Source organism: Leucoraja erinacea, chromosome 22 (genome assembly GCF_028641065.1).
Source record: "Leucoraja erinacea ecotype New England chromosome 22, Leri_hhj_1, whole genome shotgun sequence".
In the NCBI taxonomy this organism is placed as follows: domain Eukaryota; kingdom Metazoa; phylum Chordata; class Chondrichthyes; order Rajiformes; family Rajidae; genus Leucoraja; species Leucoraja erinaceus.
In genome coordinates this window covers 10,414,856-10,427,358 of record NC_073398.1, presented here as the reverse complement: position 1 = coordinate 10,427,358, position 12,503 = coordinate 10,414,856, and positions in this window count along the sequence as shown.

Sequence of the window (12,503 nt, the reverse complement as noted above, 5' to 3'; positions counted from 1 at the left end):
CAACTCAGCTGGATGGGCAGCATCCCTGGTGAAAAGGAATGGGTGACGTTTTGGGTCGAGACCCTTCTTCAGACTGAAGAAAGGTCTCGACCCAAAACGCCACCAAATCCTTCTCTCCAGAGATGCTGCCCGAGTTATCCCAGCATTTAGTATCTATCGACGCATCAAGGAAGCAAAGTGGTCTTGAAAATATGTCAACCCCCAAGCTGGTACTGATCACAGAAAGAGAGATTGCATTGAGAACGTGATGAGTCAATAATCAACAGCTGTTACTGTGGGGAGATTTACAAATAATTTGAAACCTTAGAGATTAATCTAATCAGAAAGCTTATTACCTTCCAGACACCCCAGAGATTTTATTGTGAAACATTTTCCCTGGTATTTTGAGGTTCCTGGTATCATGGTTTGTATTTATCACAGATGTCTACAAAAGGATCACAGATATTTAAATATAAAATTAAAAAGGTTCTTCAAAACTTCTATTGCTAGGTTTTGGTCCTTTCATTTTGAATGACAACCATTGCTATATAATGCCAACTAAACCTTTACAAATAGATATCTATAACATGCTTAGCAGACTGCGGGTTTGATAAAACAAGCTCATTGCAACAAATATCTCTGTCAAGAGTCCATTGGAACTTTAAACCTGGATGATGACTAGGAGCCATTCATGCTTAGGCTAGTTACTGTTAGCATATTATGTTATTTTGTCTAGATATTTCTTGCTGAATTATTTTGTACGCTTGGGGGTGGGCTTTTGATACTACATGATAGGGGGAGAGGGACCAACCAGATCAGACCAGCCACGGGATTTGGAGAGAAAACAGTTTTTACCAAATAGTAAGAACGGAAAGCTACAATTTGTAAAAGAATAAAGAGAATCTGGTATGTTCACTTTTTTGTCTGTACATCTACTTCTATAAAGAACTACTTAAGCTGGAAATAAAGACTGGAAGAACCGTTTTTGCTTTGCTGCGTACGATCACTCCCACCTACCCATGGAGTAATGGCAACGGAAAGCTGAAGATTGGAAAAGATTAAAATTGCCATTACATTAAATATCTAAATCCAAGGTGCACTGATTTCACTACCCAGTCCAATAAACACTTACCTTAATCAGTTTCAGCCAGAATGATAGCAATTATTAACCCAACCCCATTTTGTGTCTGAAAAAGCTGAACTCAAAATGGCATCTGTCCGCTCCTTCCATAAGTCCATAATATTTATACAGTAGGAGCATAACTAGGCCATTCAGCCCATCAAGTCTGTTCTGCCATTCAACCGTGTCTGATCTATTTTGTCCTCATCCCCACTCTCCTGCCTTCTCCCCATAACCTTTGACGCCCTTACTTAGCAAGAACCTAACAGTCTCCATTTAAAAAAATACGCAATTACTTGACTTCCACAGCCATCTGCAGCAATGAATTCCACAGAATCACCAACCTCCGGCTAAATAAATTCCTCCTCATCTCCATTCGAAAGGTGCGTCTGAGGCTGTGGGGCCTCCACAGATGCTGCCTGACCTGCTGAGTCCCTCCAGCAATGCATGTTCTGCTCAGGCAGAGAATTGCTTCACTTTCACAAACAACAATGCAGAGCATTCTTTTGTTGACTTTGCACAAGCCATGACTGGATTTTTGTGATTTAATTACTGTTATCCACTATTTTCGAACCCATCCAATACTTCCCTATTCTGACGCTGACTTTGCATAGCTGCTGCCTGCTTCTTCATTTAAAGATTTACATCTATCTACTCTGTAGCGTTTTCTATATTAAACTGATCGGTGACCTCTAAACTCAATGAACGCGGCTGATCTTTCTTGTGAAACATAAACGAATTTGCCACGTGGAGGTGATTTATGCCGGAGGGTTAGATTTAAGTCATTAGCAAAGTTCATTTTTTACTAATTACAACATTGTCAGAGGGGAGAGGGTCATATTCAATATTCAGGAGGGATAGAGAGAAAGGAAAAGGAGGTGGGGTAGCGTTGCTGATTAGAGAGGAGATTAACGCAATAGAAAGGAAGGACATTAGTTTGGAGGATGTGGAATCGGTATGGGTAGAGCTGCGAAACACTAAGGGGCAGAAAACGCTGGTGGGTGTTGTGTACAGGCCACCTAACAGTAGTAGTGAAGATGGAGATGGTATCAAACAGAAAATTAGAAATGCGTGCGACAAAGGCAAAACAGTCATAATGGGTGACTTCAATCTACATATAGATTGGGTGAATCAAATTCGCAGGGGTGCTGAGGAAGAGGATTTCTTGGAACTTATGCGGGATAGTTATCTAAATCAACATGTAGAGGAACCAACGAGAGAGCAGGCTATTTTAGACTGGGTATTGAGTAATGAGGAAGGGTTAGTTAGCAGTCTTGTTGTACGTGCCCCCTTGGGCAAGAGTGACCATAATAGGGTTGAGTTCTTCATTAGGATGGAGAGTGTCATTGTTAATTCAGAAACAATGGTTCTGAACTTAAAGAAAGGTAACTTTGAGGGTATGAGACGTGAATTGGTCAAGATTGACTGGCAATTAATTCTAAAAGGGTTGACGGTGGATATGCAATGGAACACATTTAAAGACTGCATGGATGAACTACAAAAATTGTTCATCCCAGTTGGCAAAAGAATAAATCAGGGAAGGTAGTGCATCCGTGGATAACAAGGGAAATCAGGGATAGTATCAAAGCGAAGGATGATGCGTACAAATTAGCCAGAAAAAGCAGCATACCGGAGGACTGGGGGAAATTCAGAGACCAGCAGAGGAGGACAAAGAGCTTAATTAGGAAAGGAAAAATAGATCATGAAAGAAAACTGGCAGGGAACATAAAAACTGACAGCAAAAGTTTTTATAGATATGTGAAAAGAAAGAGATTAGTTAAAACAAATGTAGGTCCCTTGCAGTCTGAAACAGGTGAGTTGATCATGGGGAACAAGGATATGGTGGACCAATTGAATAACTACTTTGGTTCCGTCTTCAGTAAGGAAGACATAAATAATCTGCCGGAAATAGCAGGGGACCGCGGGTCAAAGGAGTTGGAGGAATTGAGTGAAATCCAGGTTAGTCGGGAAGTGGTGTTGGGTAAATTGAATGGATTAAAGGCCGATAAATCCCCAGGGCCAGATAGGCTGCATCCCAGAGTACTTAAGGAAGTAGCTCCAAAAATAGTGGATGCATTAGTAATAATCTTTTAAAACTCTTTAGATTCTGGAGTAGTTCCTGAGGATTGGCGGGTAGCAAACGTAACCCCACTTTTTAAGAAGGGAGGGAGAGAGAAAACGGGGAATTACAGACAAGTTAGTCTAACATCGGTAGTGGGGAAACTGCTAGAGTCAGTTATTAAAGATGGGATAGCAGCACATTTGGAAAGTGGTGAAATCATTGGACAAAGTCAGCATGGATTTACGAAAGGTAAATCATGTCTGACGAATCTTATAGAATTTTTCGAGGATGTAACTAGTAGCGTGGATAGGGGAGAACCAGTGGATGTGGTGTATCTGGACTTCCAGAAGGCTTTCGACAAGGTCCCACATAAGAGATTAGTATACAAACTTAAAGCACACGGCATTGGGGGTTCAGTATTGATGTGGATAGAGAACTGGCCGGCAAACATGAAGCAAAGAGTAGGAGTAAACGGGTCCTTTTCACAATGGCAGGCAGTGACTAGTGGGGTACCGCAAGGCTCAGTGCTGGGACCCCAGCTATTTACAATATATATTAATGATCTGGATGAGGGAATTGAAGGCAATATCTCCAAGTTTGCGGATAACACTAAGCTGGGAGGCAGTGTTAGCTGTGAGGAAGATGCTAGGAGACTGCAAGGTGACTTGGATAGGCTGGGGTGAGTGGGCAAATGTTTGGCAGATGCAGTATAATGTGGATAAATGTGAGGTTCACTGGTGGCAAAAACAGGAAAGCAGACTATTATCTAAATGGTGGCCGACTAGGAAAAAGGGAGATGCAGCGAGACCTGGGTGTCATGGTACACCAGTCATTGACAGTAGGCATGCAGGTGCAGCAGGCAGTGAAGAAAGCGAATGGTACGTTAGCTTTCATAGCAAAAGGATTTGAGTATAGGAGCAGGGAGGTTCTACTGCAGTTGTACAGGGTCTTGGTGAGACCACACCTGGAGTACTGCGTACAGTTTTGGTCTCCAAATCTGAGGAAGGACATTATTGCCATAGAGGGAGTGCAGAGGAGGTTCACCAGACTGATTCCTGGGATGTCAGGACTGTCTTATGAAGAAAGACTGGATAGACTTGGTTTATACTCTCTAGAATTTAGGAGATTGAAAGGGGATCTTATAGAAACTTACAAAATTCTTAAGGGGTTGGACAGGCTAGATGCAGGAAGATTGTTCCCGATGTTGGGGGAAGTCCAGGACAAGGGGTCACAGCTTAAGGATAAGGGGGAAATCCTTTAAAACCGAGATGAGAAGAACTTTTTTCACACAGAGAGTGGTGAATCTCTGGAACTCTCTGCCACAGAGGGTAGTCGAGGCCAGTTCATTGGCTATATTTAAGCGGGAGTTAGATGTGGCCCTTGTGGCTAAGGGGATCAGAGGGTATGGAGAGAAGGCAGGTACGGGATACTGAATTGGATGATCAGCCATGATCATATTGAATGGCGGTGCAGGCTCGAAGAGCCGAATGGCCTACTCCTGCACCTAATTTCTATGTTTCTATATAGCAGCTCATTTAACACGAGAATCTCCGCTTACTAATTTCCCACTCAAAAGTCCAACTATTGCCACACTTACTGGGTCAATGCAGCCTTGTGTTTACTGACTGCTAAAACCTGGCTTCACAATGGAATTTTCACTCGAAACATTGGGACATGTTAATATTACAGAGTGGGCGGTGGGCATATGGAACAAGGTAGTTGAGACAGAAACTATAACAACATTTAAATCCTAGCAACCCACATCAGGCCACCAGAGCCACAAACTTTAACACCTATTTTTCTAAGGCAATGTAAATTTAGTACTTGATTAGATTACTGTCAGTCGTAAATATAACATGCATCTCCAATGCTATAAACATGATTCAAGGCAGGGCATAGTCACTTTGACTCAGAAAATAAATGACATTTAAGAGCATGGATATTAACATGAATATTCATCTGTTGTCCTCAACGTTAGACTATTGGTACATCCCATACCTTACGCCCCAGCAGTTAAGAACATGAAGTAGGTCAGGCAGGTACTATTACAACATTTAAAAGATACTCAGACAGATACATGGATAGGAATTGTTTAGAGGGATATGGGAGTCCAAGTTCATAGCTCACTGAAGGTGGCAGCACAAGTAGATAGGATGGTAAAGAAGGCACATGGTATGTTTGCCTTCATTGCCAGGGCCATTGAATAAAAGACTCAGGAAGTCGTGATGCAGCTCTGTAGGATCGTGGTTAGGTCATATTTAGAGCAATGCGTGCAGTTCTGGTCATCCCATTACAGAAACAATGTGAAGGCTTTGGAGCAAGTGCAGCTGATCATGTACAGGCAGATGAGATCAGTTAACTAGGCATCATGTTCAGCACAAACATTGTGGCCAAAGAGCTGGTTCCTGTGCTGTACTGTTCTATGTTCTAAGTTTATGGGAAAATGCTTATATGAGGCATCTTGCTTGGCATGGAAGAGTTGGGCCGAAAGGTAATTTACCATGCGATAGGACTATGTTACCCTCTGAGTGGCCTCTACAAGGAAATCGGAACCGATAATACCACAACAATTTCAGTTTAGGTTATGAAACCACATAATCTAAACTGGAGGCTGGAAATAACTTACTTCTAGTTCTACTTTGACGCAATAGGGAAAGTTTGCCCAACATTAACTTGAAATTACATAACTGACTTCTCTTCATTTCCATGTGGCAATTCTTTTTCACAAAGAAAGATCAACATGACTCATTGATAAGCCTCAGGTTTTTTAGAAAATTAATTTTAAGTTTGTGATTATGCAAATCTGGTGAAACCAGTGTAGAAAATAGACTTTAATTAAGTAAAAACACAAAATACTGGAGGAACTCGGGCATCAGGCAGCATCTGGGGAAGGAATGGATATTTGATATTTTGGGTCTGAAGAAGGGACCAAACCTGAAATGTTGTACGTCCCTCGCCACGTCCTTAGGAAAATGCACGGACCAACTAGTTCAGAGACATCTTTCATCTCTCCCTACTCCGTTCTGAGGTACCCACCTGCTTCAAGAAGACCATTATCATCCCGGTGTGAAGAAAAGCAAGCTCATGTCTTAATGACTACCGTCCAATAGCCTTGACGTCCACCCTCATGAAGTGCTTTGAGAGACTGATAATGGAACGTATTAAATCCAATCTACCAAATAACCTTGCTGTTCGCCTACCATGGCAGATACCATACCCCTGGTCCTTCACTCATCCCTGGAACATCTGGATAAGAGAGACACATATGTCAAAATGTTCTTCATATACCACAGCTCTGCCATTATCCAATCCAAGCTCATCACCAAACACGTGGAACATGGAGTCAGCACTCATCTCTGCAATTGGATCCTCAACTTTCTGACCAACTGACCCCAATTAGTGAGTATATAGGACAAATCATCCTCTACAATAAACCTCAACAGTGGTGCTCTGCAGGGATGTGTTATCAGCCCTTTTCTTTACTCCTTGTACACCCACGACAGTGCACCGAAGTGTAAATGCAATTCAATCTACAAATCATGGATTACACCACCATTGTGGACCAGATATCAAATAATGAGAATAATGCAAGAAGATTGAAAACATTGTAACCTGGTGTCAAGACAACAACCTTTCTCTCAATGTCAGCAAGACAAAGAAGATTGTGATTGACTTCAGACTGCAGAAAATGAAGCGGTATACATATCACATATTGACAGCACTGAAGTAGAGATGGTCGAAAGCTTCAGGTTCCCAGGAGTAAATATAGCTAGATATAGATATAGATAGATATGCCATTTATTGTCACTATACATGTACAATGAAATTAAAAGCTGCTCGTACTCAGTGCATACATATAATTTAGTACAAAAAACAAGAAACAGAAAAACAAAACAAAAGGGAGAGGGGGGGGGGATAGGTGCACAATTCTGCGGCGCTATATACATATCTATAAAGGCAAAATGGTGAAGGAGATGTTTAAAGATTATATTAAATATTAAAAACGTTTTTTAAAAAAATGTTAAAAGTTACAGTTACAATACACATTACAGTTCCAAATTTCATTACGTGAATATAATAGATGGAAGTCCGGGTGTTGAGCTGTAAAGTCAGTGCATGTGTGAATTAAGAGTAGTTATAATTTTCGGAAAACAACTATTCCTGAGTCTATTTGTCCTAGATTTGATGCACCTATAGCGCCTTCCAGAGGGCAGCAGGTTGAACAGTCCAAACGCAGGATGGGAGCTGTCCTTGATGATATTCTTTGCCCTGCTAAGGCAGCGGGAGGTGTAAATATCCATCAGGGAGGGGAGAGGGCAGCCAATGATCTTCTGTGCTGTCCTAGTTACCCTCTGAAGCCTCTCCCTGTCTGCCGTGGTGCAGCTGCCGTACCATGCTGTAATACAGTATGTCAGCAGGCTCTCGATGGACGAGCGGTAGAAGGTCAGCAGCAGGTTAGAGTCCAGGTTGTGCTTCCTCAGGACCCTCAGGAAGTGCAGCCGCTGCTGAGCCTTCTTGATGACCGCTGTCGTGTTGTCTGTCCAGGAGATATCAGCAGCGATATGGACGCCGAGAAACCGGAAGGTGTTGACCCTCTCCACACACTCGCCGTTGATATGTAGGGGGACTAAGTCGGTACTGTGCCTCCTGAAGTCGACAATGAGCTCTTTTGTTTTCCTGGTGTTCAGAGCCAGATTGTTTTCTGAGCACCAGGTTGTCAACTTCAGGACTTCCTCTCTGTAGGCTGCCTCGTCTCCCTTTGAAATAAGTCCGACTACAGTAGTGTCGTCAGCAAATTTGACGATGCGGTTGTTGTTGTGGGCCGGGCTACAGTCGTAGGTGTAGAGACAGTATAAGAGGGGGCTTAGCACACAGCCCTGTGGGGAGCCGGTACTCAACCTGCGAGTGGAGGAGAGGTGGGGGCCGAGTCTCACAGTCTGAGGCCGGTTGGTGAGGAAATCTTTTATCCAGGCACATGTGAGAGTGGGGAGGCCGAGAGTGACCAGTTTACCAATGAGAATGTCCGGAATGATTGTATTGAAAGCTGAGCTATAATCCACAAAGAGCATCCGGACGTAGCTCTGCCCCTGCTCCAGATGGCTCAGCACAGAGTGGAGAGCTACGGTAATGGCGTCTTCCGTGGATCGGTTTTGGCGATAAGCGAATTGGTGGGGGTCGAAGTCTGGTGGTAGATAGTCCTTGATGTGCTGGAGGACCAATCTCCCGAAGCACTTCGTGATTACCGGAGTGAGGGCCACAGGACGGTAATCATTAAGGCTGGTGATGGGAGACTTCTTCGGCACTGGCACGATTGTGGCTGATTTTAGGCAGGACAGAATATCACCAACAGCTTGTCGTAGACTGCCCACAACAATGCTATGGCCACGAAAGCACACCAACATCTCTACTTCCTTAGAAGCCTTAGGAAATTCAGCATGTCCCCCAACAACTCTCACCAACGTCTACAGATGCGCCACAGAAAGCATCTTACCATGATGTATCACAACAGCTCCATCCAACACCACAAGAAATTGCAGAGCATTGTGGACGCAGCCCGGACCATCTCACAAACCAACCTCCCTTCCATAGACTCCATCTACACCACACTGCCTCGGCAAGGCCACCAACATTATACAATACAATTTATTTGTTGTCATTTGAACCTCATTGAGGTTCAAACGAAATTTGGTTTCTGCAGTCATACACACAAGAAAAAGAACCAAGACACAACACAATTTACACAAACATCCATCACAATGAATGGAAGGCAAAGTCTTATCTCTTATCAAGGATGAATTTCACCCCGGTCACTCCCTCATCTCCTCTTCCCCAACAGTCAAGAGGTAGAGAAGTATGAAAACACACACCTCCAGATTTAGTTTCTTCCCAGCTGTTATCAGACAACTGAACCACTCCATCCACTAGAGAGCTGTCCTGAGCTACTATCTACCGTCACCTCATTGGAAACCCTCAGACTATCTTGAATTGGACTTTACCTTTCACTAAGCGTTATTCCCTCTATCATGTATCTGTACACTGTGGATGGCCCGATTATAATAATGTATTGTCTTTCCGCTGACTGGATAGCACGCAGCAAAAAGATTATCACTGTACCTCAGTACACTTGACAATAAACTAAAGTGCAACTCCTCTGCCTCTTTATGTTTCCTACCTACATCACCAGCAAGCTCTGGAGAGAGGCCCCGAGTGGATCTGGGACCAGATGAACTATGGGATAGATGAGCAGTCCCCGGAGATGGGGATACTGCTAAATCGTGGTCTTTGAAAACATATCCATGCATTCCCAGCAAAGTTCTATTAGCTTCAGTGTGCTGCAGCAGCAGTTTATTCTTGCAATTGAATCGTTCACTGCGGAGGAGATTGAAGAGTCTACAGATTCATTGTTTTTTTTTCTAATAAATTCCCAAGAGACCCGTGAAAAGAACACCTCCCCCATTTTAGTTGCCAGGAGGCAGCAGACACCATCTGCGCTGAAATACTATCTTTCAGCAGCCCACTATGTCCTAATGCTGCTTGCTAATTGCTCCCACAAGAGAAAGTGTAATGTTATTAGGCGGTGGTGCTCTCCAGATCTAGTTGTTGCAGCCAGTAGGTCATCGAGCCACTAGCTTTGTTTACCGTTCAATCTCTTGTACTTTCAGCTGGTATTTCCCATTCACAGCCCTGGTGATAATAGAACAGGGCCCCAGGAAACTGTGCACGTATGTTTTTGCTCATGTTGCGACAGGTCAGCCTGAATAAAGGAAGGGTGCAGATTTATAACCCAGATCGAACACAAATAACCTTGCCAAAGCACCAGGCTGTCCTGAACTCGCACACTAAATCAGATAAATCCATGCCACTTCACAATTGCCATATACCTTACACACAATTGTCCTTAGATTTACCACCCACGAATAACATTTACTATAAGACATTTGTAACAATGCAAAAGCTTTTCATGGTATTAACTCTGCTCACATTTTATTGAATAGAGATTTAATGAATGCAGACGATGAACTGTGGTAAATCATTAACTAATTTCATTGAAGTGTTGCACTGCAATTCTGTGAAAGGATAGATTCCAATTAACCCTTGAATAATCTTTCACTGAGTGGTAAGACCATAAGACGCAGGAACAAAATTAGGCCATTCAGCCCATCGAATATACTCTGCCATTCAATCTAAGGCAGACCTATTTTTCCCTCACTACCACCTTCTCCTGCCTTCCCCCAACCTTTGATGCCTTTACTAATCAAGATCAAATGCAAGATAAAGCACCATTAAAGTCAGCAATGTAAAGGGCTGCTTCCATTTTAGGGTAGAACGGCAAGGGTTAATGTTAGAAATTCCATCAAAGCCTCACGTGAAAATAAGTGGGATATTTTCCAATTGATACGGGATGATGGAACTGATAAAAGCCACAGGAATTGTCATGGAACTTTGGGACTCTGGTCACTCTATGAAATTCGAATGCCCATTTGTATAATCGAGGAAGCATTCCTAAATGACTACCATCCAGTGGCTCTGACATCCTGTACAATGAAGTGCTTTGAGAGGCTGGTCATGACGCACATTAACTTCAGCCTCCCAGCCAGACTTGGTCCACTGCAGTTTGTCCACTGATGCAACAGATCCACTGCAGACACCATCTCTCTGGGCCCTACACACATGGCTCAAACATTTGGTTAACAAGGGAATCTATATCAGACTTCTATGTATTGACTCTAGCTCTGCTTTCTACACCAATAATCCCAACTAAACTCCCTGACCTAGGAGCCAGCAACCCTCTCCCACTGAATCCTCGGCTTTCTGACCCATTGACCACAATCAGTGAAGGTAGATGACAACAACACTTCCACAATAATTCTCAACACAAAAAAATGCATTCTCAGCATCTTACCATGCTCCTGATACATTCACAATTTTACAGCTAAATTCTGTTTTAATTCCATTTACATGTTTGCAGTTGACACCACTGTAGTGGGCTGAATCGCAAACAATGATGCGACAGTACAGGAAGGACACAGAGAGATTAATAACATGGTGTCAGGACAATAACCACTCCCTCAATGTCAACAGGATGAAGGAGATAATTACTGGTGTTGGAGTCCATGCCCCAGTCAGGATCAATGATGCTGAAGTGGAGAGCTTCAAGTTGCTGGACATAAATATCACCAACAACAAGCCATAGATCAACCACATTGAAGCTGCGTCCAACACATGTACTTTCTCATAAGACTAAGGAAATCTCCCACAACTCTTATCAACTTCTACAAATGCCCAATAGAAACCACCCTATCGAGGTGGCTCACAGCTTGTTTTGGCAACAGCTCTGCTTTAGACCGCAACAAATAGCAGAGTTGTGAATGTTCTTTATGTTTTTTACTTGCACTTCCTCCATAACCGTAACACAATAATGTAATAATGTTGTAACACTATATTCTGCACTCTGGTTTCTTTCTCTATACACTACCTGTTGTATTTGTATAATTGAAGGTAGACTCAAAATGCTGGAGTAACTCAGCGGGACAGGCTGTATTTGTATAATTGTGTGATTGTACTCCTGCAGTGAGATTTGAGTTGGCTGGGTAGTACGCAAAATTTGTCACTGTATCTCAGGACACGTGACAATAACAAACCAATACCAAAATGGCATTTCAATGCTTGGAAAGCCATACCAGAAAAAAAATTCAGCAGAAAAATGCATTTCACTCAGGAAGCAGCCTGCAGTTTGATGAGTACCTTGAATGTTTCTCTGAACAAAGCAATCACCAAGTAAGCACCAGGGGCTCACTTGGTTGGCAGCGAGAAGGACTTTCACTGTCAGATCCTTCATGCACAGCCAGGGATCTAATTGTACTGCAGAATGTCCTTACGTTGTCAGGGAGTTGATGGGGTGGTCATCTTTCTCCTTGGAGGGCTGTACATTTGACAAGAAGGCATAAAAAACAGATCCAATTAACCTGGTCAGGGTTCACCCAAGGACCGCAACCTTGATTCTAATACCACTGGGCACTGATCTCTCAGCTGATTCACTGATGGATGAAGTTATTAAATTACTGATTCACTTATGTATGAATGCATGTTGGCACCTTGTGTGTGTGTGTGTGAGCAAATGTATTCAACTGAATGTATACAGAGTCATGGAGTCATACAGCAAGGAAACAAGGTCCTTCATGCTGACCAAGATGCCCCATCTATACGTCCCATTTAGCCACATTTGGCCCATATCCTACTAAACCTTTCCTGTCCATGTACCTGTCCAGATTTTCCTCATCTCAGTCCTAAATAGCCTACCCCTTTTCCTTAAACCACTCTGTCCACCTGGCTCACTGTGCA